Here is a 23,054-nt window from a genome sequence, read left to right on the forward strand (position 1 = left end):
CCCTGACACAGGAAGAGCTATCTGTGTCCTTCAGAGCCCTCTATATTGGGCAGGGCACAGCCGGGTGAGGACTTGGGTCTCAGCACGTCAGCACCATGGTGGCCGAAGATCCCAGGCCGCTGACCCAAGAGTCTTGCCAGGTGGAATGGGGGCTCTGGTCCCAGGGAGGCTGGCTGTCTCACTGCCGGTTGTCTGTCTGGTTAAGGCCCTTGGGGACTCTGGTCTGAAGCAGGAGAAAGGCCGGGTCTTGGGGATTTTGAGGGGAAGGCAAGGCCCTCTTCTCACAAGGTGCTCACCGTTTTCTCCCAGAGACCCCCAGCCCCTGCGTGCCCCATACCTGACATGCACATACACAGCGGGACACCCCAACCATGACCTGGCAGCAGAGAGGGGCTGCTTTGACCTGTACGTGACCCTAATGTGACCGCTGGCAGACACTGGCTGCGGGCTGGATCCCATGCACAGGCTGTGGAGTGGCATCCCGTGGAAGAGGTAGCATGAGCAGGGAAGGTGGTGAGCCTGTCTCTGCAGGGTTCTTTGGCGCATCCCAGTTCTAACAGCTGCTTCAACACTGTCCCAGGGAGGGGGTGTGACCGGCCCAGGCCCCCACCAGAAAAAATGGAATCTCCAGGGCCCCGCAGGACAGGGTCAGGCTGTGCCTCTTTGCTGACAGAGATGTGCTCAGAGATTGTATATCCCGCAGGAGGAAATGTCTTTCCTTCCCTTTGGTCCAGGGCCAAAGGTCAGGTCCATTGATTCCGCTTTTCCTCCTGGCTTCAGCCTGACGCCGATACGGCAAAGGCAGGCCGTCTGTCCACAACCAGATCCTCAGTGCTCAGCCAACCCTTGGCTCTGAAGAAATGTCTGTTGATGAATGAATCTTGGCTCCACATGAATCTTTGATACTCTAGGTTTTTGCATCCAAATATAATGTTTCATTGAAAAAAAAATCTGCGCTTATTTAGTGCTGAGGTGGCTCCCAACACACGGCCAGTGTCACTGCTATTGCTGTTAACTTCAGGGCTGCCCTGAACCAGCCACTGCCAGTGACTTTGGGGTCAGGCACGGGGGTAATTACATTTTAGAGGGCAGTGTAACCTCTTTGCAACATTCTCAGCGTGTGGGTATGAACATGCATTTAAATCTTACTAGATTTTTGTGATGTTTGTGCCTGAACTTAACTTTCTATTAATAGAAAAACATGTGGGTTTTACATGTTACTCATCATTCAACATATATTGACTAAGCATATCCTCTGGGCTCCTCTGGGGTGAGACGACAGGCCAGCAGTGGCCAAGAGAAACCTGGCCTGCTCTGGGTCCTGCGTCCCCAGTGGAATAAGCACACAGTTAAAAGACCTGGTCACAAGTTCCATGAATGCTCTGAGGAGCAGTGTAGGGGGCTCTACAGGGACAGGTACCAGGGGGCTGTCATGATCTAGAAGCCGGGAAAGCTACCCATGGAGAGGGCTGGACGCTGACTCTGAAGAGTGAGTAGGCATTAGCAAGTGTAAAGGAAGGGGACATTTTCCAGGCAGAGAGAACAACCTGGACAAAGGCCAGATGGCCAGAGAGACCATTAAACTCTGAGTGTTCACTGCAGCTGAGTGGAGGAGGGAGTTGAGCTCCAGGGAAAGGCTGGACCAGAGTACACAGGCGCTCTGGGGGCCAGCAAAAGGGAGCATGGCAGGTCAAGCAGAAGGAACAGGAGGCCAGAGGTGAATTCTAGAGGTCCCTTTCTAGCTTCTGGGTAGAAGTGGGTTATGTAGGATTTCACTCCCCAAAGTCTGGAGCTGATTTTGCTGGTATGGCCGGGGATACAGGTTTTTTATTGCGCTCTGTTGTCTCCTCTGTGCCTGTCCAGACCACAGGCTCTCGGGGGCAGGGGCGGGTCTGTGTCTAATTCATTTCTGAGGGCCCAGCGGCTGTCACAGGGCCAGACATATAGCAGGGGCTAAACAGAAGCCTGCTGAGTGAGGGTGTGCACTGACCTGGTGCCCCACCTGTCTGCCCAGTGCTGCCCATGGAACTGTCTGTCAGGCCTGACTCTACCCACTAGCTTGTGTCCTCAGCCGAGCAGGGCCGGGCCCTGCAGGATGTGCTGGACAACAGGCCGTGCATCCAGGAAGCAGACTTCGTGCCTTTCCTCACGCTCCCACGCTGGCTGCCAGCCGGGGAAGCTCCAGCCCGGAAGCCCTCCCAGCCATCAGGCTCAGAAGTGCAGGCACCATCTACCGGGGCCAGATCAGATCCAGTGCCGTGCAGCCTGCAGCCCAGGGTCCCACCTACAGAGACCACCCTGGCCCCAGCCTCACCTCAGGCAGCTGAAGCGAAGACCAGAGGTCCTGGTGGGGTAGAGATTGGGATGCAGAGAACCTTGGGTGAGACCGGAGGGGAGCAGCACTGCCTACTCAGGGAAAACTGCTCACCAGCTACAGCTGGGCCAGCTCACCAGACGCAGACAGGAAGCAGTGATTTCTCCATCCCAGGAGGTGTGCAAGCAAGACCAGAAGCTGGAGGAACTCGCAGGTCCTCTCTCCACCCTGCTGTAAGAACACCCCACCAAGCATCCTCTCTCCACCGTGCCCCAAAAGCCACCCCTTCCTGCTCCTGGGGGACCATCACTGTGGCTGTGTGGCCTCAAAGTCTCTCCTCCCCACCTCACTTGCTTCTTCTGTGACACAAGAGTGGGTGAGCTCAGGAGGTGTTTTCCTTTCATTCTCTGCTCTCAGCACCACACAATGATCGCATTTATTCTCAACATCCATAATAATTTTCTTCTAAAACAAAAATATGAAGAGTTCCAAACCAATTAGCGAAAACACAGGAAGGCACCTTAATTTCAGGACACAAAGAAATACCATCAGGCTCTCGTGTTTTCCTTGTGGTAAACTGGATTGTTTCTTCAAAGGCCCGAAGCTGTCTGGAAGGGGTGGGGGTGGGAGGGAGGCCAATGTGGGAGGTGCAGGACCCCCTCCTCTGCCCCCACATCCCTTCATACCTACCAGGAGCCCTCGGGGTGGGGCCATGGTCCAACTGTGCTTCTGCACACACACACACACACACACACACACACACACACACACACACACACACACACACACACACACACACACACACACACACACACACACACACACACACACACACACACACACACACACACACACACACACACACACACACACACACACACACACACACCCTCCTCCACTCCTGGGATCACAGGCCTCCTCTTCCCTTGTACTTCTGATGAAATCCAATCCCCCAGCATAGCTGACAAGGCCCCTGGATCTGAACCAACCAGTGCCTCCACCCACTTCTTAATACCCCTCCCTCACTCTCTGCTCCTGGCCTTTGCACTGGATATTCTTTCCTCCATGAACTCTCTTCTCCTGGCTAAGGACACATGCATCCTTTGGGACTCATCTTATATACCCCTTCCTCCAGGAAGGTCTCCCTGACCTCATCAAGGGTTCCCAGGGCCCCTTGTACACCCCCTGCCACAGGCCGGCTCATTCTGACATGTACCTTCCTGGTCACATGTCTGTCACCTCCATTGCCACTCAGTGTCTCAAGGCCCAGCACAATGCCTGGCACAGAGAATATGCCCAGTAGGTGTTTGATGAATAAATGAATGATCCTCAAAATGCCCTCAGAACCCTAAGCTGGCCTTGACTGAATGTTCCGGTTCCAAGCTCACTGTCAAACCCCAGGAGGGCAAAGCCTTGCCTTGAGCCTGAATGCAGGTCTGGGACCTGGGGATCCCTGCACCCTGGGGCGGGAGGGGGTGTGTGCCCAGAATTCTTTCCTAACATGGTCCTGTTATTTAGGGATGGGCCGAGAGCCCTCTGTGAGCAGGAAGCAGGAAGGAGAGCTGGGCCTCTGTTCTCCCACCCAATCCCCAATTTGGAGGACATGCAGCCTGTAATTTGGAAGGCTAATTTGGTCTGGGGTTAGAAGGGAGCACTCTGTGTGCTGAATGATGCCATGCTCTCCCAGGGGAGGAAGTGTCCTCTCCTCAGCTCTCAGGCACAGGCCACGCTGCTCCCGCATAGCCCCTGAGGCCTGGGCAGAGACCCCTAGACCATTGGGTAGCCAGCCCTCAGCCAGAGGAGAGGGAGAGAGGGAGAAACCTGGGGTCCAGTCCCCTTAGCCACTGACTGCCCAGACAGGGGTTACCTTGGGTCAGTGGGCCCCAGACGTCAAAAAGAACCAACGGAGAGTCCCCAAGGACGAGGGCCTCAGAGCGCCCCAGACAGCTGCTCAGAAGAAACACTGGGGAAATGGACACTGTGATCACTTGGCCCAGAAGCCACAGTCCCCAGCAATCCCCCACTCCTGCTGCTGCCTGAGCCCTGCCACAGAATCACTTAACATCCCTCCAGCATGATGGGTCATCCTGCTGTTTCCAGCCTCAGAACACTGTTCACCTCATCCCCTGTGAGGCCCTGTCTGACCACCAGGCTGGATCAAGATCCACTTCCGAGCTCCCACAGCGCTGTGCTTCCCGCTTCACAGCACTGGGCGTTCTGCCCTATAGGTGCCTGATTGCCTCCCCCATCAGAATATGGGCTCAGTTAGGGTGGGGCCTGGTCGTTGTCCCCTTGGTGGCCCAGAGCCCTGCCCAGGGTCTGACTCAGCAGAGTTGGTATGACAGGACAGGCAGAGAGGCTGCTCCACTCACAGCTGTGTGGCCTTGGAGTGGCACTTCTCTGGTCCTTGGCTTGCCTGTCTGTGGACCAGGCACACAGCAGCATTTCAGTATTCGATGAACACGTGAGTGAATGAATGAGAAGCTGGTCTAGATGGTCTACAATCCCTGCACCTCAAACCCTCCACAGTTTCTCTCCTCATTCAAGCTGCAAGGCTCTCTGCCCAGGTACATGCCAGCAGGGACTGGCACTGGCCTTGGGATAAGGTGGACAAAAGCCCTAGGGACAGTCAGGGCAGGCAGGACGTGCAGGGGAGATGAGAAGCTGGGACCTTGAGAGGATGATGGGTGACAGAGCCTTGTGGGGGAGGGCATAGACTTCAGGGTGACAGATAAAGTCCCCATCCCTGAACATGCCTGGTGTTTGACGACCCCGGCCTGCCTGGGGGCAGCACCCCATCCCCAACTCACCCACACTCCAGCAGCTTCTCCCGAAACTTCTGCTCAGCCTCTAACCGTCTATCACTGGGGCTGATGATTCACACGCTCCGCACCTCTTTCCTCTTCCCAACTAATTATAGCTCCTGCGTGTTTTTCCCCCTGGAAAAATGTCTTCTTAAAAAAAAATATCCCCAAGCCAGCAGTAATTAATTTGGTGAGCACCAGTGTGCAATTCAGACAGAATCTGAGGACAGGAAGGTCCCAGGTATAGCGAGAGGTCTTTTGTCCAACAGAGGAAGAGACGGGGATGGGACGCAGGTGGACATGGGACACCTCAAACAGCAGAAGCTCAGCCCATCCCCCACTCTGCCTATCATGACTCCGGGGACCTTGGGGAATTACAGTCACAGTAACAGTCATGGGGACTCTATGGAGCACTACTACATGCTGGGCCCAGTGCCAAGTGCCCGCCAAGTGCGCTGACATTCCATCCTCTGACACCTGCTGAAGTCGGCCCTATTGGCCCCACTATGGAGAAGGGGACACGAGCTCAGAACCTGCCCGGAGTCCCACAGCCGTCAGTGGTGGGGTAAAATGTGAAGCCTGTGGCACTGGTAGCCGTGGCCTGAGCAGAGGAAAGCCCAGGGCCATTAGCCCCTCAAGAGACGGGCAAGCACATGGCCCTCTGGCCTGTCTCTCCCTCACCCACCTTCTGGGAATCACAGCAGTTCCCCTGGAACTGGGCCAGAGTTGAGACCACAAGTGTTGTCTGAGCTCTTCGTGGGGCCCAGCGAGCAGACAGCAGAGCAGATGTCTGAGCAGGTGCCCCGGCCAGGTGGGGAGAGGAGACACTGCCAGGACCGGGTCCTAGAGCAACAGTGACAGAAAGACTGAGGCATTTGAGACTGGGTCAGGGAGCCAGACAGATATAGAGAGAGAGGCAGAGATGGAGACTAAAACAGAGAGACAGAGTCAGGTCTGAGTCAGAGCCCAGAGAACAAAGATAAACCCAGAGAGAAGAGACAGAGACACAGGGCCGGGGACTGAGCCCCAGACTGAGCAGCAGGGACAGCTGAGATGGGAGAGGACCCCAGACCTGGTGTGGCCAAGGGGCTGGTTCAGCCAGAGAACCAGAGGCCTGGAGGTCTAGGAGGGAGCCAGGAGGGAGGGTGTGTTGAAAGGAAAGTGAGAGAAGAGAGATGGAGGCCCAAAGCCTCATGAGGTCAGGCTCGGCTGGCAGGGGCCCCAAGAAGATGGGGTAGCCATGGACACTCCAGCCTGGCGTGGGAGTTGGAAGTATAGTGCCTCCTCACCTCTATCAATCCAGGAAGACTGCTTGGGGAGGTGGCTCCGGCGGGGGGGCACATGGGCATCAGGAGAGCTGAGGTGCATGGATCAAATGAGCAGGGGGGCCCATCCTGGGAGGGCTCCCCTGGAATGGGCTCTCTGACGCTAGTCTGTCCCCCATCACCACCAGCGCAGAGGCAAAGACCCTCTCTGGGGGGTTAAGGAAAATCCAGGCAAGGTTAGGCCTCTCCTTTTCTCCCGGGGAAGTGAAACCCTGGGGCTGTTTGTGTGGTCAGCCTGAGGCCAGAGGCCTCCTGCTTGTCCTGCAGAGGCACGTGCCTCCCAGCCAGGAATGGAGGCCGGCAGGTTCAGAGCTTCCCCCTGAACCCAGGATACGGGCAGCCTTCCCTGCTGTCCTGGTGTCAGGCTGGGACAACCCCCCACACCTTACTCCCCACCGGCCATTTGGAAATATACCCCCTCTACCAGCCCCCAAAGCTAGGGGTCTGTCCCCCTCCTCAGATTTCTCAGGCAGGGCCAGGTCTCTCTCAGCTTAGGACAGGACTGTGCTTCCTTCCCCAGACCCTCAAGTCAGGGCCTGTCTCTCCCCTCAGACCCTCCAGGCTAAGCGAGGACCCCTCCCCCAGCCCCTTGGTGTTGCTCTGCCTTGGCAGCCCAGGAGGTGTCAACAGCCTCACTAACCACAGGCAGACAGGCTTGGCTCCAGCCATAACCTCCCCCAACTCCTTTGGACACCTGACACGGCTGCTGCCTGCCCTGGGTCAGGGCCCAGTGCCCAGGACCCATAAGCCAGGCAGCTGTCGGGATTTCCGGCTCAGGGGGCCTCCGGGGCTGACACCTCTCAACCACTTTCTCGTCTGGACTCTCCTGGCCAAGTCTGTGCTCTTCTGGGGTCGGTGTCTGGATCCTGGAGCATCTATCATGGGAAGGGAGGGGACACAGCACGGAGCACGTGGCCTTGGGTGACCTCGAGCTCAGAAGACTAGCACAGGCTCCCAGGATGTGTCCTTGAGCCCCAGGAATGAGGGAAGAAGTGGCTGACGATCCCTGTGAGGGGGGTTCACCAATGCAGGAGAAAGGTGCCCATGCAGGCCTCTCATTCTTGGTGTGGCCACTCTGGTGGGCCTGGGACACTACAGTGATCAGGGCCTTTTGATGGAAATACCTGTTTCATGGATCCCCAGGACAAACCAAGAAATCTCCTTTTGCAATGACATAACGGGAGGCAACACAAGGTAGGGTCTGGAATCTGACAAACCAGGTCTAGCCAGCTCAGGCTCTGAGGAGATGACCGAGCCTCAGTTTCTTCACCTATAAAATGGTGCTGCCAGTAACTCCCTCCTGAGAGAATGCTGTGAATAATCGAAATTTCACACATGAAGCTCAGTGAATGAACGTGAATGGCTCTGCTTTAGGTGGCCCGGATCCCACTAGAGGCTCCGAACCTGTCCCCTCCCTGGAGCTCCCTTTCCCTTCTAGGCCCCTCTGGGCAGAAGACAGGCAGGCAGCCCTCAGCAGCTAGCCCCACTGCAGCCTGGGGCAGACCAAGCTGAGGCCTGGGGGGAAGGCGAAGGCCTAGGTGGGGCAAGGAGCCAGAAAGCCAGGCGGGTCTCCTGGGTGGGACCACTGGCAGGCCCCCGGGCCACCCTCAGGTCTCTGAGCAACGGGGACTGGACTGGCTGAGTGCCTTCCTGCTTCCGCCTGGAATCCTCAGGCCACCCCAGGGTTCAGTCACCCTCTGTACCCCGACCCTGGCTCTGGCCCCCTTCCAGGCCAGCATGGACTTTGGCCCCAGCTCCTCTGACAAGCAGAGAGGGAGGACACCGGGCCCACCCCCACCGCAGACCGTTTTTAGCCCCCAAGGAACTCGGCGTCCTCCCAGCAAGGGTGCGTGGGTCTTAGCTGGGTATTAATAGCTCAGCTGGAGGAGGTGACTGGGACTTTCATAGCCAAACCCTGGAGGCCTTGCATCCTGGGCAGGCAGGGCAGCCCTCTTGTTGTCCACATGTCCTCTGCTGGCTCTCCACCATTCCTGTCCCCCAGGGGTTCTCTCATCTCCCTCCAACCCCCACACCCTCACACATGCCTGGTTGCCCCCTTGTTGAATCTCCCTGTGCTCCCCTGTGGGGAGGGGGAGACCTCTGGGGTCAGGACCCCAGCGGCGGGTCAACAGCTGAGGCTGGTTCGTGACCAGGCCTTGTGGGAGATGCGAACAGAGAGGCCTGTGATAAGGCTTCCTCCTTGGCACCCTTCTCTGCCTGCTGGCCTCTCACTCCTGCGTTTGCCTCCTCCATCCTAGCTCCCCAACTGGCGGCTGTGTGGGCTTGTCCCCAGATCTCTGGCCATGCTGGGCCCAGAACGGAGAAGAGGTGGGAAAACCTAGCTGGCAGAATGGAGGCCTGGAAAAAACGCCCGGGACGGTGCTGCTTACACACGGCTCGGGGGGCAGCTGAGGCCTGAACTGGCTGCAGGGTCACCTCTCTGGGGCAGCCTGGGAGTGACAGAGCCCTGGGTGGTGACTGGGGACCTAAGGCCTTGGCACAGTTCCTCTCCTGAGACCCCCCACCCCCCATGCCACAGAAGCATCTCACATACCTGCCTCGACCACTCACCCTCACTGTGTTCACTCATCTACCCCCACTCCAGGGCACACAGTCTTGAGGGTAGAAATCAGCAGCATGGATGGAGCGTGATCAACATGGAGGCAGGTGCTGTGACCATCCGTTTTCAGAGATAAGCAACCAAGGCTCCCATCCTGAGGGCAGGGAGCTGGGACTGGAGGCCAGGCCCCCAGCCTTGCTCTAGTGGCTTTGGACGTAAGATCTGTGCCCAGTCCTTTTCAAACTCATGGTCCATCCCTGGAAGCCCCGTCTTATTTATCACAGGCATCCCTCTGTCACCGGTCCTGGCACACGTCACTTCCAGGATAGAGCAGGCAGACTTCTGAGTCTTTGGGGACCTCCTTCTCAGTTAGCTATGGCCTTCAGCACTGGACTGATTCTGACCTCTAACCTCTAACCCTACCTCAGCCTGAGGCCTGACCTTCACCCCAAACTGAGCTTAGCTCTCCATCCCCATCAAGTTCTGAGCAATAGCCCCTGTCCTCTGACCCCTGACTCCAAGTCAAGTCTGGACCTCTGACCATTGGACAAGAAGCCCAACCCTTTGATCTCTGACCTCAGCTCCCATTTAAGTCTCAGCCCTTAGGCCCAGCTTGAATCCAGGCCACTACCTGCTGGTTCCCGCCCCAGGCTGAGCCCCCAAGCCAGCTCCAGGCCTAGTCCCTGTCTCCCTTCCTGAGCCTCAGTCCTGGACTCACCCCGGCTCCCAGCTCTCAGCTTCTCAGCCTGGAGGAGGCCCTGCATTCTCCTCACACTCATTCAGCCACCTCCACCCTGAGTTTTGAAACAAGCTGACACAAGGAGCACATCACACCAGGCGATTTATGACTTGGACTAGCAGAGGCTGGAAACATATGCTGTTTCTGGGCTGGATCTTGTTGTTTGGACCACGGGGAAGCAGAGCCCACAGCAGAGGGAAGGGAAACAGATGGGCAGATGGGCCCTCGTGCACACAGACACCACGTGGTGGGGCGTAGAGGCCCTGGGCGACCTGGGGCTGAGGCCACACTCTTCTGGGGCAGAGAGGCAGGCGCACCCACACACTCGGCTCTGGAGGAAACAAATTATGATAAATGGGACACTCCCCTCAAACTCCGGCACCTAGTTTTCTTCTTAGCCACAGAACCCATATTCACAGCAGCTCAGAGTGGAAACTGGGTCCAAGTCCCGGCTCTCCTTCCCACAGGCTGTGAGCCCTGGAGCATGCCGCTTAGCCTCAGCCTCCAACAGTGTCAGCAGCCTGATCTGGAAAATGGGGATGTGATGCTACTTTCCTCGTGGGATTTTTTGAGGACAAATGCAATTGCTGAGGCAGAGGCCTCGTGCATGCCTGGCACACGGCAAGAGCTCATGAAGGAGCAGCTATTAATATTTTATTAAAGATCAAAGTCCAGGGCTTCCCTAGTGGCACAGTGGTTGAGAGTCTGCCTGCCGATGCAGGGGACATGGGTTCGTGCCCCGGTCCAGGAAGATCCCACATGCTGCGGAGCAGCTGGGCCCGTGAGCCATGGCCGCTGAGCCTGCGTGTCCGGAGCCTGTGCTCTGCAATGGGAGAGGCCACAGCAGTGAGGGGCCCGCGTACCACCAAAAAAAAAAAAAAAAAAAGATCAAAGTCCAGCTGTTCCAACTGGAGGGTCAGTAGCCGCCCCCTTCTGCTCCCACCCTAGGGCTCCTGGGGGACACAGTTTGGAAACCCTTGACCAAGATTCTGGGCTGGCAGGAGGACCAAAAGTAGCATTAGCTGACGATTATAGGAGCCAGAACAGCATGGAATTTGTCAGCATGGAATTAGGTCACAGAATTCTTAAAACAAAGAAGCCACAGAAGCCAAAAACACTCAACATCTGAAGGCACAGTGATCTCCTGGGCCAAGATTGGTGTGGACCAACCAAGAAAGAATGGATCCCTGCCTTGGACAGCAGGCTGTGGCACCGTCACATGCCTGTGGGCTTTTCCTGAGTGTCCTGGAGCATTCAGGGAGTGGAGGGCCTCCGGCTCCATCATGATCTCCAAAGCCCCGCATTTCCTGGAGATTTCCTGCTTCCCCATCGCCACTCTGCTCAGGTGTCCGGAAAGTCCAGCTGCTCTTGGGTGCCCCCTCTCCTTGGCCAGATCGCCTCTATGACTCCTCCCAGGACTCCCCTGCCCTGCTGTTGAGGTCCCTTGGGCGAATCCCAGAGGGCCATCCCTCAGCATCCCTGCTGCCCTCCCTGGTGCCCAGGCCCTGCAGAGTGGGCTTTGGACACACCAGTGACCTTAGGCCCTACCCACTCTGGGCCAACATTTCCTCAAGAGTGAAGGAAAGGAGTTGGCCCCATGGGGAGAAGGTGAGCACCTGTGCACTGGGAACCCACTGTGCCCCAGGCATTTTACATCCATCATCTCTGATTCAGGAAACAGAGGGTAGGAGAGGGGGAGTGACACTCCCACGGCCACACAGCTGGGAAATGGCAGGGAGAGGATTTGACCTAAAGCTGCTGCCCTGAGAGCAGAGGCAAGAAGTGAGGTCCCAAGTGTGGGTGGGCTACCTTCAGTGTGCAGCTGCAGAGACCTACAGGCAGCTCATCCTGCATCCCGATCGCTGGGGGCTCCCAGCCTCCACCATGGCTGGCTGAGCCCCACCCCCGGTGCCATTCCCACATGACCCTTCCAGGTGACTAATGAGGGCCCGGGCACCACTCAATAATTGGCCTCATTAAGCGGCTGGGGCTGCCCAGGGGATGGGGTGGCGGATGCTGGGCCCCGCGGGGATAGACCAGACAGCCTCCCGTTAATTACCTGAAAAGTCAGACAATTAGGTCTCCTGCCACCCACCTGCCCACGTCCTGCTGGCCCCTAATTATCGACGGCTGCTAAGCAGGCTGGGAGTGACCGGGATTTGGACTGATGACCAGCCACTGCCATCTCTCCCATCCCCCACCCTGCATCCCTCACAGGCTGTGGACATAGAGAGCTGGGGGGGAGGGTTCTCCCAGGGATCTCCTGTAGCCCCATTTTCCCAGCCCTGGACACTTCCCACCACTATCTCTCCTGCTGAGGGCAGCTCTAGAAGAGAAGAGATGGATGTGTGGAGCCCCGGTAGCCCTCAGGGTGGAAGATGGGCAGACTGCTGGGGGAGGGGCAAAGACCTAGAAAGTGGAGTCCAAGAGATGCGGGGGCTGTTGAAGTGGCTGGCCTCCCCCTTGGGCCTGGCTCCTCCAGGGAAAAAATGCCAAACTGTATTCAGGTGTAAGAATGGCCGAGAAGATGAAGCTGAGAGCCTCCTGTGGGCCCTGGCCCAGCCCAGATGCTGGAGGACCTGGGCCTGACCTTGGAGTCCCCCCACTCAGAAGGAGAGATGGACCTAGACAAAGCATGACCATGATACAGATTGTGGTGTTGGGGGAGGTGTGGAGAGAGGGGCTTGGCCTGGCTGGGGTGGTCCTGGAAGGCCTCCCAGAGGTGATGACCTTTAGGCTGAGCCAGGTTGGAGGGTGCACTGTTCCAGGCAGAGGGAACAGCACATGTGAGGGCCTGGAGGTGCATCCTTTTCTGCTTTTGCTGAAAGCAGTGACGGTGAGGCCGGGTACCCCTCAGCAAGTATCTACCATGTACCAGGCCATCGGGTGAGGGTGGCTAGACTGGCCCTGCCCCAAGAGGGCTGTGCAGGGGAGCTGGGATGGGGGGCAGGGATGTAGGCACAAGCCAAGCCAGACAGACATGAACCCCAGGCCTCATGCAGCTTACAGTCTCACAAGGCACATTTTGTTCCTGGTCTTGTGTTGTGTGGTAGGTCACCTATGTCCATTATACGGTGTATAGTTGGCTGGATGGATGGACAGACGGATGGCAGACGGAGCCCCCCTGGTGAAGATGAAGAGCTTGAGACAGAGCAGACCTGTTACTTCCCACCTACTGCACCCTCCACCTCTACTAATGTTGTGCAAGAGCCCTGGGCCAGAAAGAGGAGGGATCTTTCCCAGGCTCTGCACCTCCCTCCATTGCATTTTATCTCCCCAACTGGCTCTGGCTCTCCCAGAGGTTGAGTACCCTGCCCTGTCTACCAATCTTGCACTCCAAGCCATTTTTACCTTTGCCTGAGGGAATAACCTTGTGGGACATTCAGCTGCGACTGGAGATTGGAGGGGGGATGGGGTCCAGGGATTGGGACTCCTGGATCAATGTGATGGAGTATCAATGAGAGGAGGCAGGGAGAGGAGTTCAGCCTCCAGAGCTCACCAACTTGGGTGGGATTTTTTTAAGGGGGAGGTCAATTACATTTGTGTTTATTCCTTATTTATCTCTTTAAATACAGTATTTGATTAATGTAAAGGAATATCTGTGACAATACATAATAACATAATGGACACTGGTGACCTATTCCACAGCACAAGAACAGGAAGGAAGTGTGTCTTGTGAGACTGTAAGGGCCATGAGGCCTGGGGTTCACGTCTGTCTTGCTTGTACCCGCATGCCCCGCCCCCAGCACCACAAATAGCGCCTGGCACCCCGTGGGCCAGTAACAGACGTTCACTGGTGGAATCTCCCTGTGTGTGCCACCCCTACCCAACTCCTGCCTCCCCCAGTGTACCAAGAATCTTGGTTTATCACTTCTGCTCTTTTGTAAGAGCTTTATCATCCACATATGAATGCCTAAAACAGTATTGTGTAGTTTTACTCTGGTGGGGGACTTTATAGAAATGGCTTTGAACTGAACGTAGTTTCTTGCAATTTGTGTTCTTCATTCTACGTTATGGTTTAGGACTCACCCCTGCTGCTGTGGGAGCTGTGGTTGATTTCTCAATTCTCCTCTTACTGGATGTTTGTGTTGCTCTTAGTTTCTCCTCAGGAACAGTGCTGCTAAAAACATCATTATTTTGGGGGGATTTTATTATCATTATTGTTATCACTTGTCTTGTTCCCATCCCGGCAGAGTACACACTCCCTCTTCTCCCCGACCCCCCTGCACACACAGGTACTTCCCAGGCACACTGGTGCCCCAGAACGAGGCTCCCTGTGACCTGAGCCAACCCTGGAGGGGCAGGGGATTGGTAGGTCTGGGTAGGGGTCCAGCTGAAGCGACTCTGTGTATCTCATATCTGGATGAATACCCGTGCACCCCACCTTGAGTCAACCTCATAAGTACATCTGGCTCCATGTTCAAGATGAAATGGAGAAACAGACTGTGTAGTCGGATGGTCCTGGGTTCAAAGGCCCAGTTCATCTTGCACAAGGTCTACAACCTTGGATGAGTCAATTCTTCTTTCTGAGCCTCAGTTTCCTCATGTGTAAAGTGGGGGTAATCTTAGGACCGCCCTCACAGGGAGCCCCGTGAGTGCTCAGTGGTGGGCAGGGGTAGCTGACTTCGTTGCCGTTGCCCTTTTCCCTACTCCTGCTTCAGCTTCTTTTGCTCTCCATCTAAGGCGCTTTCCAAGGCATCCCATGGCCACCCCTAAGGATGAGGAAGCTGAGGCATGGCGCATGGAGGGCCCCTACCCAGGGACCTGTATGTCCCAGCCCATTCCCTGCTGCAGGGCTGATTGGCCCCCCTCCAGTGCATTTCCCACTGCCTCTGCAGGGTCTGTGTGTGTGCAAAGGGCAGCCATGCTGTCCCCTCTCCACCACATGATCCATGCCCTGCCACTGAGCCTCTTGTGCTCCTTCTTGCACTGTCTCAGCCCTGTGGTGTGAAGCTGGGGATGGCAGAGAGGGCAGCACCAGAAGGCCACCAGGGCCAGCAGCCCATTGTGCAGCCTGTCCCCAGCCTCCTGTCTGGGCCCCACCGTTACCTCCCCCATTCCATGGGCACCTGGAGTCCCCACCCTCCTTGACCAGCCCCCCTTTGTGCGGAGGACCCCAGATCCTGCCTGGCTTAGGGCCTCCCGGACCCTGACACAGCCTCCACCCTGCTCTGAGGGGTGGTCACACGATGCGCTCTCAGCCCTATACCAAGGGTGTGACAGGGAGCCTAATGCTGCCTCTCCAGACAGAAGGCGCAGGTGGGGCTGGGAGAGGAGGCCTTGGAGTGCCCAGGAGTCAGGTGCTTAATTTTGCAGTCGCACCGTTTTTGGATGAGGATTTGGGGCTCAGTGTCAGGCCGCAGGGAAGGAGAGCTGCGGACCAGGAGCCCAGATCTGCGCCCCCTGCTGTCACTGCTTGCATTCAACAGGGCTGAGCTGAAGCGGGGTGGTCTCCTCCAAACACAGACTCCCTGCTGGAAGGAGCCCACTGCTACCACCCAGCAAGGCTGGCCCCCTCCATGGTGTGGGGCCAGGGATCAGGGCCAGCCTTCACCCCCAGCTCTGCTCCAGAAGCACTGGCCTCCCTGGAGAGAAGTGGGTGAGAAAGGGCCGTTCCCTTGCATGTCCTGCACCCCTTTCCACCTGCCAATATCCGCGCTTCTCCAGCTCCTTTCAGGGAACCCCCTCCCCACTGCTGCTGCAACATTCCCTCCGGGCTCCCGCCCCCACAGCCCCCCCCACCCCCCCCAGGCCCCTCCTCCAGCCTCGGGGCGGGAGCACAGTAATTCAAGTTATTTTTAGCCAAGCCGCATCCTCCTAGAGACTCGAGTCAAGGGGAAACCGCCCCCGCACCTCCAGGAGCTGCTTGCAAAAAAAGATAGATTAAAACCAGTGCTTGGAGGGCTCGTGCCAGGCAGGCGGGCCAGCTCTGAGACAGAGCGAGGACCCTGGGTCTCTCACCCGCGGGCTCCCTGTGCTGGGACCCGGTTGTTAAGGGTGGCCGGGGTCCCCCACATGCCCCTCACCGCCACCACTCAACAGCTGTCCTCAGCCCGCCCTCTCCTGGCCCCATCCCCGTCATCCCCGCGGGTGGTGAAGAGGGCGTCAGGGGGAGCCATCTCTACTCTCCCATCCTGCTCTGGGCGGGGTGCCTTGGGGGTGGGCAGCCTACGTGTTTCCAGGGGAATTTGGGGGTCATGGAGGGATCCCTTTATCACTTGCCTGGCCTTCTGGCTGATTCAAGCCTTGTCCCAGAGGGGCTATCAAATGGGACAGAGAGGGACTTCCCTGGCGGTCCAGTGGTTAAGACTCCACGCTCCCACTGCAGGGGTGCACCTTCAATCCCTGGTTGGGGAACTAAGATCCCACGTGCCGCGTGGTGTGGCAAAACAAAACAAAAACGAGGAACAGAGACCGTGGGCCAGGCCCCGTAAGCACTTGGCAAGGAAGGGTCCCTGGAGCCTCCCCACAACCCCTAGTGTAGTAGGTGGTGCCCTCGTCCCCATCTCAAAGGGAGGTCACAGAGCCACAGGAGGACAGAGCGTTTGCTCAAGGTCACCCAGCTGCTAAGTGTCAAGGCAGCATCTAGGTCATGCCCTCCAGCCTTTACCAGTGGACAGACTGTGAGACCTGAGAATGTGACGACCAACTAATGAACAGGTGTAGGGGGACACAGAAAGGAAGGACTGGCAATGCTGTACGGGGTTCCCACCTGCTGTGGATGCCACAGCACACTCTCTCAGACGCGCGCTCCTCAACTAGGCCGTGGCCCTCCTTCTCCCAAGCTGTCATCAGTGTGCGTCTCAGGCAGCATCCAAGCCCAGAAGAGCTTCCAGGAGTGGCCTTGACAGAGGAGAAAGAGCTGGGTGACCCTGGGCAAGACACTTTACCTTTCTGGGCCTCTGTTTCCTCATCAGCAACATGGGATTAACAAGAGAAGCCACTCTGCGGGTGTGGCGAGCACTGGCAACAGCTGATGCACAGCTCCTGGCTCCCGGCCCTAGCAGGATGCCCCTTTCCTGCCCAGGCCCTGGATTTAGGACTGTGTGCTGGAAGGTGAGGAAACCCACTGTGGGCCAGGCCCCTGGGGCTTTGGGGGTGCAGTGACAGCTCAGGGAGGCCCTGATCAGCTGGGGTCCGGTGCCAGGGAGTCATAGGGAGCAAATGCCAGCTTGTGCCCGCTCAGCCCCTCCCACCTCTCCCTGACCTTACACAACCTGCGTTTGAGCCCCAGCAGCATCCCTCCTCTCCCAGGAAGGCTGCAGAGTCCCTCTTCCAAACCCCAGAGGCTCCTGCCTAGATGGACCCCTCTCTGTTCTACATTTTGGGGTCCTGTGCCCACAGCTTCCTCCTGTCCCAGCCCCTCAGGCTCTGCACATAATAGATGCTCCAGGTGACCGTGGCAGTAGCCCTGGCCCAGCAGACCTAAGGGTTTCGAGCTCAGAGCCTCACAGGGCCCATCCACCGATCTCCTAAGTGGAGCCAGGAATCATCCTTTCTGTTTGTTTGCTCCATCACGGAGAATCTCCCCCCAGCCTGTGTGGCTGACCCCATTTTACATGGGGCAGGGGCAGCAGGAGAGTGAGGTGAGGGTGAGTGAGACACTGGGAATCTGGGTGATTTGCCCAGGCACCCACAGCTTAGAAAGAGTGGTGCTTGGGCCAAAGCCTGTTGTCTAGGGCCACAAGCCCTTCTCGCTCAGGGGCACTCAATGGGACCTTTAGGGTCCCTAGCTCTCCTGACTGTGCCCCTCTTCAGATCCCCAGCTCCTTTCTGCTCTTTTTGGTGTCCCTTGTTCCTCCCTAAACAGGGCCAGGCCTCCTCCCTCTCACTCAGTCCATTATGCACTGAGGCTGGGAGGGGGTTTACTGAAGCACTAAATGAGGAGAAGGCAAGGGCAGGCCCAGAGCCTTCCCCAGACCTGGCCCCCCACTGTGGGACACAGCCCTCCTGGCCCTCACTGCCTGCCCCAAACCCCCCTGGTCTGACCACCCTGGTTCCCTGCCTGACTTTGCCACATACTCTCTGTGTGCTTTGGGCAAGTCCCTGCTCCTCTCCAGACCTCAGCTTCCCCACCTATAGGCTTGGAGACGGGAACCAGATGATCTTCAAGGCCCCTGCCCCAATGCTGGTTTTCTCAACTCTGCCAGGGGCTCCTGGGTCGCAGCCTCTGTGTCCTGGGAGAGAATAGGGACTTTGAGAGTTGGGGGTTTGAAACCTTAGGGAGGTGATAGCCGCCTTGTTCATTCAGAATAATTATTGCAAAAGCTACTACACCCTTCCCTCTCCCACACTTAAAGAATCTTCCACCTGATCCTGAGGCAGGGGTGGTCCTGGGATCCAGCCCCTGGGCCATAACGGGGGCTGAGAAAGGAGGCCTCCCCTACCCCCAGCCTCTTTCCCTGGGCTAGGAAGACACACACAGGCCATAGGGGCATCCAAGCAGGATGGGGCTAAAGGAGAAAGGGAAGCTGGAGGGGCTGCGGTTGCCATGGCAGTGACACTGCTGGCTCTACTGGAGGCTGCTGGGGGGAAGAGAGGGGGTGCCTCCCAATCCTCAGCTTCATTGTTCTTTTTCACATGCTCTTTTTTCACCTTGGAAGCAGGGGTGAGAGCTGGGGGCGCCCCTTAGAGGTGCAGTCCTGCTCTGTCCAGCCCCCTCTCCTGCCCACCTACTCCATCCCTCCCTTCCTGGCAGGTCAGTCCTCTGTACTGCTGAGCGCCCCCTCCTTCAAGCCTGGCCAGTCCCTGCCTGCCTGAGGCTCACAGACCCCAGCCCCACCCAAAACTGGCAGGAGCCTGCCCTCCTCCCAGGGACACTGCCACCAACACCAACACCCCCTCCGTTCTAGGCGTGTTCTGGGAGGGCCCAGTGAGTATGAGTGGAGGCAGAGCCAGCACAACGGACCTCCCCCACTCTGGGCATCTGTTGGCCATAGAGGCCAGGGCTTCTTCCAGGTCACTGGTCAGTGTCACAGGGCTTCCTCCATGACCTCACTGGGCACACACCATCCCATGCTCCTCTGGTCCTGGGGGGCATCTGGACCACAGTAGCTCTCCGTTTGGCTGTGAGACCTCTAGCAAGTCATGCCCAAGGACTCCATCTCCCCATCTGTGAAATAGGGTGATGGGAACCCTGCCAGCTCCCAAGGCTTCTGTGTGGTCTCGGGAATGCTCAGCCAGGCCCCAGGAGGCTTCCTGCCTGCTCTGCACTCCCTCCACTGTCACAAGCGAAGAGACTGAGGCTCAGAGAGATGAAGTCACTCCACTGGTGAGCAGTGGTCAGAATTTGAACCCAAGGGACTTCCCTGGTGGTCCAGTGGTAAAGAATCCGCCTTCCAACGCAGGGGATGTGGGTTCGATCCCTGGTCAGGGAACTAAGATCCCACATGCCACAGGGCAACTAAGCCCGTGCACCACAAGTACTGAGCCTGTGCACCTCAACAAGAGACCCCGCGTGCCACAAACTACAGAGCCCATGCGCCCTGGAGCCCACGTGCCACAACTAGAGAAAGAAAAATCCGCATGCCACAACTAGAGAGAAGCGCAGCGCCGCAATGAAGAGCCCGTGCACCACAACAAAAGATCCCACATACCTCAATGAAGATCCCACGTGCAGCAACTAAGACCTGATGCAGGGAGGCAGGGAGGGAGGGAGGGAGGGAGGAAGGGAGAGAGGGAGGGAAAGAGGAAGGAATTTGAATCCGAGTCAGTCTGATGTCAAAACCCATTCCTTGGGCTTCCCTGGTGGCGCAGTGGTTAAGAATGCAGGGGACATGGGTTCGATCCCTTGTCCGGGAAGATCCCACATGCCGCGGAACAACTAAGCCCGTGTGCCACAACTATTGAGCCTGCGCTCTAGAGCCCGTGCACCACAACTACTGAGCCTGCACTCTAAAGTCCATGCTCTGCAACAAGAGAAGCCACCGAAATGAGAAGCCCGCACACCACAATGCAGAGTAGCCCCCGCTCGCCACAACTGGAGAAAGCCTGTGTGCAGCAATGAAGACCCAACACAGCCAAAAAAAAACCAAATTAAATAAATTAATTAAAAAAAAACAAACCCTTTCCTTTAACCCCAAACAGACATAGCCTCTAGTAACTCTGATGTGGACCAGCAGGGGCTGTGCCCAGGGATACCCACAGGCTCCACTTTCTCTGCCGTTTTTCCTCTCTGGGGAAAGACACCCTATACCACCACTACCAGGAGCTTGAAGCCAGGGGAGACAACCTACCCAGAGAACCTGTCAAGAATGGGCAGACAGGGGCTTGTGGGGGGGTGGGGAATGGATGCCAGAAGCAGGGGTGTGAGAGGTCTGGGAGGCTCAAAGGACTTCTTCCCAAAGGAGGGGAGCTCCAGGTGGCCTGCGGTGGCCCCACTCCATCTGCGGTCCTGTGCTGCCCCCATGTGGAAGACAGGCTCACATTCCCCAGTGGAGACACATCACTTCTGGGCCAGGAGCCCCCCAGAGGGAAAATCAGTGGCCTGGGGCTATGAAGGTGTCCCCAGTGACTGGAGGAATGCGCTGCACCCCCAAGCCTCTGCGGGACCTGTCTTCTCTCTTCCCGACAGATCCTGGACCCCAGCCTGGCACTGCAAGCTGCCCACCACCTTTCCTTCTCCCAGGAGCTACGAATCCCAGACTTTTGGAGGAAAGTGAACTTGAGAGTTGTATTTTCCAACCCTCCATCCCATATTTCAACCTCCATCCCCAGGAATTCCTCGTATCTGAGAGCTTACTACCTCTGGGAGCAGCCCATGGTTTGGAAGAAAATCTGACTGCAAAAATGACCCTTGCCCATGGTATTTGCCTCCCTCAATCATAGCTCTGCCCTCTGGGGCCACAAGAACCAAGTGGCCTCTCACAGGAATTTCTAAGCAGATCCAAAGCTTAACCCGGTGCTTAGGGGCCTCCTCTCTGACCCCCAGTCTTCTTTCCCACAGGTAAAACATCCTGCTTCTGATAAGCCACTCTGGTTGCTCCTATCTGGGCACACTGGTAGTCCCTGTCCTCTGGAACTTCAGGACTGAGGGGACCCCAGCACCCCTAAGGACTGTCATGTCCTTCCATCTTGGCCCTTCTTTGGATCCTGTGCTCATTTTTTTTTTTTTTTTTGCGGTACGCGGGCCTCTCACTGCCGTGGCCTCTCCCGACGCAGAGCACTGGCTCCGGACGCGCAGGCCCAGCAGCCATGGCCCATGGGCCCAGCTGCTCCGCGGCATGTGGGATCCTCCCAGACCAGGGCACGAACCCGTGTCCCCTGCATTGGCAGGTGGACTCCCAACCACTGCGCCACCAGGGAAGCCCCCTGTGCTCATTTTTAGCATTCACTTGATACTGACATTTCCCCTAAGCCATTTCTGCCTCCCCAGAGCCGTTGTGGGGAACAGCATGGCTGGGAAGAACAATGACTGAACACCTAATATATACCCAGCACAGTGTTCAGTGCTTTACTCAAATTATCCGGTTTACCTGATAAAGGAAATTGAAGATGATTCAAAGAAATGGAGAGATATCCCATGCTCTTGGATTGGAGAAATTAATATTGTTAAAGCAGCCACACTACCCAAAGCAATCTACAGATTTAATGTGATCCCTATCATATTTCCCATGCCATTTTCCACAGAACAAGAACAAATAATCCTAAAATGTACATGGAATCATACAACACTGAGAATTGCCAAAGCAATCCTGAGGAAAGAGAACAAAGCTGAAGGCAAAACCCTTCCAGACCTCAGACAATACTACAAAGCTACAGTAATCAAAACAGAGTGGTATCAGCACAAAAACAGATATATGGATCAATGGAACAAATAGAGTGCCCAGAAATAAACCCATACACCTATGATCAATTAATCTTCAACAAAGGAGGCAAGAATATGCGATGGAGAAAAGACAGTCTCTTCAGCAAGTGGTGGTGGGAAAGTGGGACACCCCATGTAAATGAATGAAGTTAGAACACACCCTCATACTATACACAAAAATAAACTCCAAATGGCTTAAAGACTTAAATATAAAACATGATACTATAAAACTCCTAGAAAGGAACATAGGCAAAATATTCTCTGACGTAAATTGCAGCAATGTTTTATTAGGTCGGTCTCCCAAGGCAATAGAAATAAAAGCAAAAGTAAACAAATGGGACCTAATCAAACATAAACTTTTGCACAGCAAAGGAAACCATAAACAAAATGAAAAGACAACCTACGGATTGGGAGAAAATATTTGCAAACAATGCAACTGACAAGGGATTAATTTCCAAAATATACACACAGTTCATACAACTCAATATCAAACAAAGCAAAACAAAACAACCCAATCAAAAATGGTCCGAAGGGGCTTCCCTGGTGGCGCAGTGGTTGAGAGTCCGCCTGCCGATGCAGGGGACACGGGTTCGTGCCCCGGTCTGGGAAGATCCCACATGCCGCGGAGCAGCTGGGTCCATGAGCCATTGCCGCTAAGCCTGCGCGTCCGGAGTCTGTGCTCCGCAACGGGAGACGCCACAACAGTGAGAGGCCCGCGTACCGCAAAAAAAAAAAAAAAAAAAAGGGCAGAAGACCTAAATAGACATTTCTCCAAAAAAGACATACAGATGCCAACAGGCACATGAAAAGATTCTCAACATTGCCAATTATGAGAGAAATGCAAATCAAAACCATGAGGTATCACCTCACACTGGTCAGAATGGCCATCACCAAAAAGTCTACAAAAAAAAAAGTCTACAAATAATAAATGCGGGAAAGGATGTGGAGAAAAATGAACACTTCTGCACTGTTGGCGGGAATGTAAATTGGTGCAGCCACTATGGAAAACAGTAGGGAGGTTCCTTAAAAAACGAAAAATATAGTTACCATATGACCCAGCAATCCTACTCCTGGGCATATATCTGGAGAAAACTCTAATTCAAAAAGATACATGCACCCCAGCGTTCATAGCAGCACTATTTACAATAGCTAAGATATGGAAGCAACCTAAATGTCCATTGACAGATGAATGGATGAAGAAGATGTGATGTGTGTGTGTGTGTGTGTGCGCGTGCGCGTGCATATGTGTGTGTGTGTGTGTGTGCGTGCGCATATATATGGAATACACACAGTGGAATACTACTCAGCCATAAAACGAATGAAATAATGCAATTTGCAGCAATATAGATGGACCTAGAGATTATCATCCTAAGTGAAGCAAGTCATAAAGAGAAATCACCTATGATATCACTTATATGTGAAATCTAAAATATGACACAAATGAGCTTATTTATGAAACAGAAACAGACTCACAGACACAGAAAGCAAACTTATGGTTACCAAAGG

General features: G+C 55.8%; 1 long non-coding RNA gene across 6 annotated transcripts in view; it reads right to left on the reverse strand.

Annotated features, from left to right (window-relative positions):
- LOC132526959 (uncharacterized) overlaps window positions 1-23,054 on the reverse strand; it is a 75,583-nt gene that overhangs the window by 48,296 nt on the left and 4,233 nt on the right. For 3 of the 6 annotated variants that reach the window (XR_009542775.1, XR_009542773.1, XR_009542777.1), the window contains exons 2-4: window positions 17,765-17,919; window positions 16,455-16,585; window positions 13,772-13,862 (exon numbers count right to left, since the gene is read on the reverse strand). This is a non-coding gene — a long non-coding RNA (uncharacterized LOC132526959). Of the gene's footprint in view, window positions 1-5,124; window positions 5,254-5,803; window positions 5,962-6,407; window positions 6,764-13,771; window positions 13,863-16,454; window positions 16,586-17,764; window positions 17,920-19,338; window positions 19,367-23,054 lie in introns of those variants that run through there. The other 3 variants (XR_009542776.1, XR_009542778.1, XR_009542774.1) reach the window with 3 other exon arrangements.

This window comes from Lagenorhynchus albirostris, chromosome 10 (genome assembly GCF_949774975.1).
Source record: "Lagenorhynchus albirostris chromosome 10, mLagAlb1.1, whole genome shotgun sequence".
In the NCBI taxonomy this organism is placed as follows: Eukaryota; Metazoa; Chordata; class Mammalia; order Artiodactyla; family Delphinidae; genus Lagenorhynchus; species Lagenorhynchus albirostris.